The sequence below is a fragment of the Aristolochia californica genome, unplaced genomic scaffold (genome assembly GCF_029961685.1).
Source record: "Aristolochia californica isolate CCGP_79_NKW_82.1479 unplaced genomic scaffold, dmAriCali1.0.hap1 SCAF_294, whole genome shotgun sequence".
Lineage (NCBI taxonomy): Eukaryota > Viridiplantae > Streptophyta > Magnoliopsida > Piperales > Aristolochiaceae > Aristolochia > Aristolochia californica.
This window is the reverse complement of record NW_027181986.1, coordinates 2501-8274: the sequence shown is the minus strand read 5'-3', so window position 1 is coordinate 8274 and position 5774 is coordinate 2501. Positions and strand designations below refer to the sequence as shown.

Here is a 5774-nt window from a genome sequence, read left to right as displayed (position 1 = left end):
TTCTTATGTTATTAATTTAATTATTAAGGTAAGGAAAGAAAACGTTAGATCAAAATCCAAGAACTGTTCATGAATTCACAGGAAATAATTAATGGCTCCAATTTACTCTGAATTTTGGACTCTGTGCCTAGAAATATCTTTTTTCTGTTTCAATATAAAAAAAAATATTATGTTTTGAAACACTATACAATCAAGAGAACCCTGGACCCAGGGATCCCTTTTGGAAAGGGATAAAGAAACCCGTTTTAAAAATCCAACTCAAACCAAAAAAAGGTTGAGTAACCCCCCCCCCCCCAAAAAAAAAAAAAAAAAGAAAGAGTTAGGTCTATTTTGGATCATTTTGGCGGCATGGCCGAGTGGTAAGGCGCGGGACTGCAAATCCCTTTCTCCCCAGTTCAAATCCGGGTGTCGCCTGATCAACAAAAGAAAAGCTTCGGAATACCTTATCCTTCTATGCTAATAGAACTCACATATGCTAATAGAACTCACAAAATTCTTGCCTGACAGAAGCATGACTAGGGTTGTAGATACTGTATTTTAAGAATACAGAGGTTCTATAAAAAAAAAAGACTTGAATTTTTATCATTTGGTTATGGTTAAAATCGGGTATCAATATGAAAAAAAACCGATTTATGACTGATTACTGGTTGGTTCGGGCTATTTCTTTGTATTTGATTTATCAATCGAATCGATAGTAAAACTGAAATTGTGAGATTCAGAACTACGAAAGTCAGATACCTAAAATCGGGGTAGCCGAAGGAAAGGGGGTTCGGTTCCTAAATGTAAATCCAATCCTTGCTTCTATTCTAGGATCTGAGGGAGATTATAGGAAGCACTATCAATACTTCCTAATTACCCTACCTTACTAGGGTGGTGCCCACTGACTGAGTCTTGAATTAAATTGGGTAGGTTGGTGGGGAATCAAATTGGGAGTTGCGGAAAGGGCTAAGGATAGTTTGTATTTTGTATCCAGACTCACGAGAATCCCTGAGTACTTACTCAGGTATCCAATCAATATTGGATTGGATGGGTAATCAACTCTTAACTATAACTATTATAGTTATAGAATAACTAACTATTCTATATCTATATTATAGAATATAGAATCTAATTTTCTAATAAAAGTTGAAAAATACTTCTCCGTTTTTTGTAACACCCTGCCAAGAACGTAATGGGGTGTCCCCCGATTGTTTCACAGAAAGAAACAGAGACAGTAAGACTTGGGGGGTAGATAGAGGTATGTGATAGATAGTTAAGATAGTTATCTTTTACATCTTTATGGTATATATATATATTCTATTTATATTCCATTTTTTTTTCTTATGCTTATGAAAGCTAACAAAACAAACAATGGGTCTTACTATTCCTACATCTTTCATTAGTAACATTCCTTTAAGATCTCCAAGGGTAGTTGTATATCTTGCTTTTGCTTACTGCTTTCCGATTCGACCGGAGATCCTTGTAATTAGAGTATAGGAACTCTTGTATTCATTGGATTGGTTCATCAATAGCGTTAGAGCAAAATGCCATTTTGACTCTGCACCATTGATTCCACTATTATTAGTGATTAATAATGGAATAATTCCTTCATATTCATAGAGATCGGGGAGATAATTTACATGGATATAGTAAGTCTCGCTTGGGCTGCTTTAATGGTGGTCTTTACGTTTTCCCTTTCACTCGTAGTATGGGGAAGAAGTGGACTCTAGGGGTACTACTAATTAAGTTGAGTAATCAAATTGGATCAATGGTGCTTATGTTTAATGGACCGTTCCGCGAAGCGTTTTAAGATAATCCATTTCAAAAATTCTAGGGTAATCCAGTAATATATGAACAATGATCTTTCGATCAATATTTGAATGATTTGATTCTGATGTTGTTCGTATTTCGAAACTCAAAGGAATGCGCATGATAGGAAATTTTTCCAGCCGAACTCTTCCTATTCCTAAATATAATATTCGATTTCGATGAACCCGCTCTTACCATAATTATGGATATTACAATGAGGAGCAACCAACCCCTATTTTTTTATTTGTTTTTCCCTCTTGACTGTTCAAAGAGGAAGTACTGCTACTATTACGTGGATACGTACTTTCTACTGGAGATGCCATAGACGTAGTGGTTGTTCAAAGGGGTACTACGCATAATAAGATCTTGCGTCGGGTGATCCGTGCTCACTTAAGTTTTATACTTCTAGGAATCCTATTTATGCTTTATTGACTCACCTCATGTCATGGCTCAAGCATGAAAAATGGGTGGTGTTTACTACTTATACTTATTTTTCAAATCCGAAGAAGTGACTATAGAACTCCGTGGGGTATCTGTTAACGGCCCAATCAATTACTTCATTTATATGGATAGATATTGTATCTAGTCTATATCAAACCCATCCATTTTTTGAATTTATACAATACAACTTTATACATGCAATACAATATTTTTACAATATAATAATAGATAGTGTGGTAGAAAGAACTATATGAACCTTTCTACTACACCATCTATTATACTGTTGATTCCAGTTCTCTAATTTCATTTAAGACTTGGAATTGGAATCCCTTTTATTTCGTCAATCATTGATAAGAGCTAATAAGTCAAGTTTAATTCTAATCATTTTGACTGACTGTTTTTACGTAGATGATAAGTAAAAAAGCAGTAGGAACTAAAATGAACAGCGCAGTCGCAATAAATGCGAGAATATTGACTTCCATAATCTCATCGTTTTTTTTTGCTTCGCAATAACTCGGGATCTAATCCCATAGAAAAAAAAAAATAAAAATAAAAAGATTTCTCCTGTAAATTCAATGGGTGCATCCTGATGGTTGATACTGAATCGGATCAATATTCAATATTATATTATGAATATGAATAACAATATCTGATCTATTAAATCGATTCATCGTCGAGAATTGAATAGTATAACATAGGAAGATCTTTTATCCATACCGAATCAAAAATGGGATTCCTGATCTAATCAAGAATCCCATTGAATTTCTCATCTTTTTTTTTTTCATTCTTTAGTTTCTAAAATCTATCATCTTCTTTATAAGAATCATCCGACGAGGTATCATCTGACCTGTGTTCTGTTGCCGGCCTTCCATTGGTAACAGACCTAAACAGTAGGAGTGAAATGGAAAGGGGGAGGAGTTAAGCTCGAAGCGAAGTTTTCGTAATGATCTAATCCTCCTGGAAGGCAGAGAAATGTGATAAAGGTATGGGTATGGGATGGGTCTCGATATAAAAAAAAAGATCTAATATTCCGACAAATTCTTTCTTTATTGATTTTTCTCCTTCTTCGATGAAACCCTAAAATAAAAATATATATTATATAAAGATAAAGAAAATAAAGAAAAAAAAAATGATTCATTCCCCCTGTGGAAAAGAAACAAAAGGGACGGATCATTGTTTGATCCTTTACTTTATATTAAAAGTAAGGACCCTCTTTTTCCTTGGATTGGGACTGAAAGCTAAATTCAGCATGCAATTTGAATAAGAATAAGATAGATAGATTGTTTTTAATTACTTTACTAATTGAGATTGCACAAAATCGTATCTCGAAAACACGAAAACAAAAGGGAGTAGGTTTAATAGTACTCTGCTGCCCGAGTAACTATGTTACTAAGTTAGTTAATTGTGTATCGTAGAATAAACGAGTACAATTTGTATATGTACTCCCTGGAAACGTATGGGTACTCTGTACCCTATTCCATTTCATGGATCAGAAGCAATTGAAAAAGTCAAACCAGTGGGTCTCTCTTGGAATCCCCAGTATGGCGATACCTACGACTACGTATGCCTCTCCCCCAGCAATCGGTACTAGTTCAAATAATTGAAATTCCCGTCTTTGTCCGATGAGAAATTCGAAACGAAAAACAAAATAAAAAAAAATTAAGGATCCCCGCAGGAAATTCAATCCTGTCCCGGGCCCCCTCCTCACAGAAAATGGGAAGATGAATTGATGGATTCATCGGATCCGAGGTCGGGACTGACGGGGCTCGAACCCGCAGCTTCCGCCTTGACAGGGCGGTGCTCTGACCGATTGAACTACAATCCCAGGGTGAGGTATACAGCATGCATATATGTATTCTTATGCTTTCATTCGTTTCGTTTCTATTTACGAGAAATATTCTCGTGTTGTAAAAGAAACACGACTGATATACTGATATCCACATGGATACGGACTAGAGTAAGAATGACACAGATTACTGGTAATCCTACTAATATATTGAGAATCTATTTTTCAATGGAAAAAGGACTCTTTTTTTCTTTACTACCTTTGCAACAAATTGGGAATCTAGATCTTTAGACAGATCAGAAGATGTGAGAAATTGGAAAGAAACCAAGGGGTATTGTAGAAAAAATGGACCCTTTATCCCTATATATTTTATTCCCATATATCCTTAGAATACTTTTAGAATTTTAGAATATATGGGGCATTCTAAATATCTAAATAATGGGCATTTCTGGAGGACAAATTTGGTTATCATGGATCGGCGAATTAGTGGGCCGAGCTGGATTTGAACCAGCGTAGACATATCGCCAACGAATTTACAGTCCGTCCCCATTAACCGCTCGGGCATCGACCCAGGAAGAACAAATTCTGGGCTTATTGATAATCCATGATCAACTTCCTTTCGTAGTACCCTACCCCCAGGGGAAGTCGAATCCCCGCTGCCTCCTTGAAAGAGAGATGTCCTGAACCACTAGACGATAGGGGCATACCTGCCCGATCGCCATCATACTATGTTCATAGTATGAGCAGTTTTTTGGAATTGTCAATATAATGTAATGTATAATTATAATGGGATGACTAGATCCGAAAAATCTTTCCTGCTTCTACGATTCCATAGAATTTTTGATTTTAATTCATGAAATGAACCATCCCGTCCTATATCCTATATATATATAACGAAGTATGGGATCCCCTCAGGAAATGATTTGTTCGACAGACAGAAAAGGTAAGTCAAACCTTTCTTCCATTTTGACTCATCGACTCACTCATCGTTAAGATGGGATATAACCTATCTTTATCTCACACTAATACTAAGCCAGGAAATTAAAAAACGATAGAATGCTTTTTTGATCGATTCAAAAAGATGATGTAGAACTGGTAAATCAGGGAAGGGATTCGCTGAAATATTTTGAATCGATGTCAGATTCGTACATGTATCAATCAAGTGAATCTCATCTGGATGGGTCAATAAAAGCAAAGCAATTAGTATAGGCCCGGCCCTGAAAGAATTCATTGCATTACCATTGCTATTTATCAAATATACAAAAGAAAATAATCATTTTTTTTTTCATAGAATCTCATAGGTATAGGTAAATCAAATTTCTTGTTCCTGAGTGAATCCCTATGCATACATGTATATATGTACATATAGTAAATATATGGATCATGTAGTAGACTCATAGCAGCGAGTGGCTTCTTCCTGAATTGAATAAAACGGGCCCTTTTAACTCAGTGGTAGAGTAACGCCATGGTAAGGCGTAAGTCATCGGTTCAAATCCGATAAGGGGCTTTTTTCATGAAGCTCCAGTTTGCAGTCTTAGTGTTCATTATTCAGCAGAGAAAAGAGAGATTTTTTATATTTATTTGTAATATAATAAATATATCTAAGGTAACTGCCCACATAATGAGTTATTATTTATTATTCAAAATAAATTATAGAATGAGTTATAGGTACAAAGTTGAACATTTGTTCATTATGATGATAAGTAATTGCCCTAATCTTATTAGGGGGACCGCTATGTTGTCATTACAGGGTATACTT

General features: G+C 35.5%; 2 non-coding genes across 2 annotated transcripts; both read left to right on the top strand.

Annotated features, from left to right (window-relative positions):
- The first annotated feature begins 342 nt into the window (after positions 1-342).
- TRNAC-GCA (transfer RNA cysteine (anticodon GCA)) lies at positions 343-414 on the top strand. The gene has a single exon. It is a non-coding gene; the product is annotated as a tRNA-Cys (tRNA).
- A 5036-nt stretch (positions 415-5450) lies between these two features.
- TRNAT-GGU (transfer RNA threonine (anticodon GGU)) lies at positions 5451-5522 on the top strand. Its single transcript has one exon. It is a non-coding gene; the product is annotated as a tRNA-Thr (tRNA).
- The last annotated feature ends 252 nt before the right edge of the window (positions 5523-5774 follow it).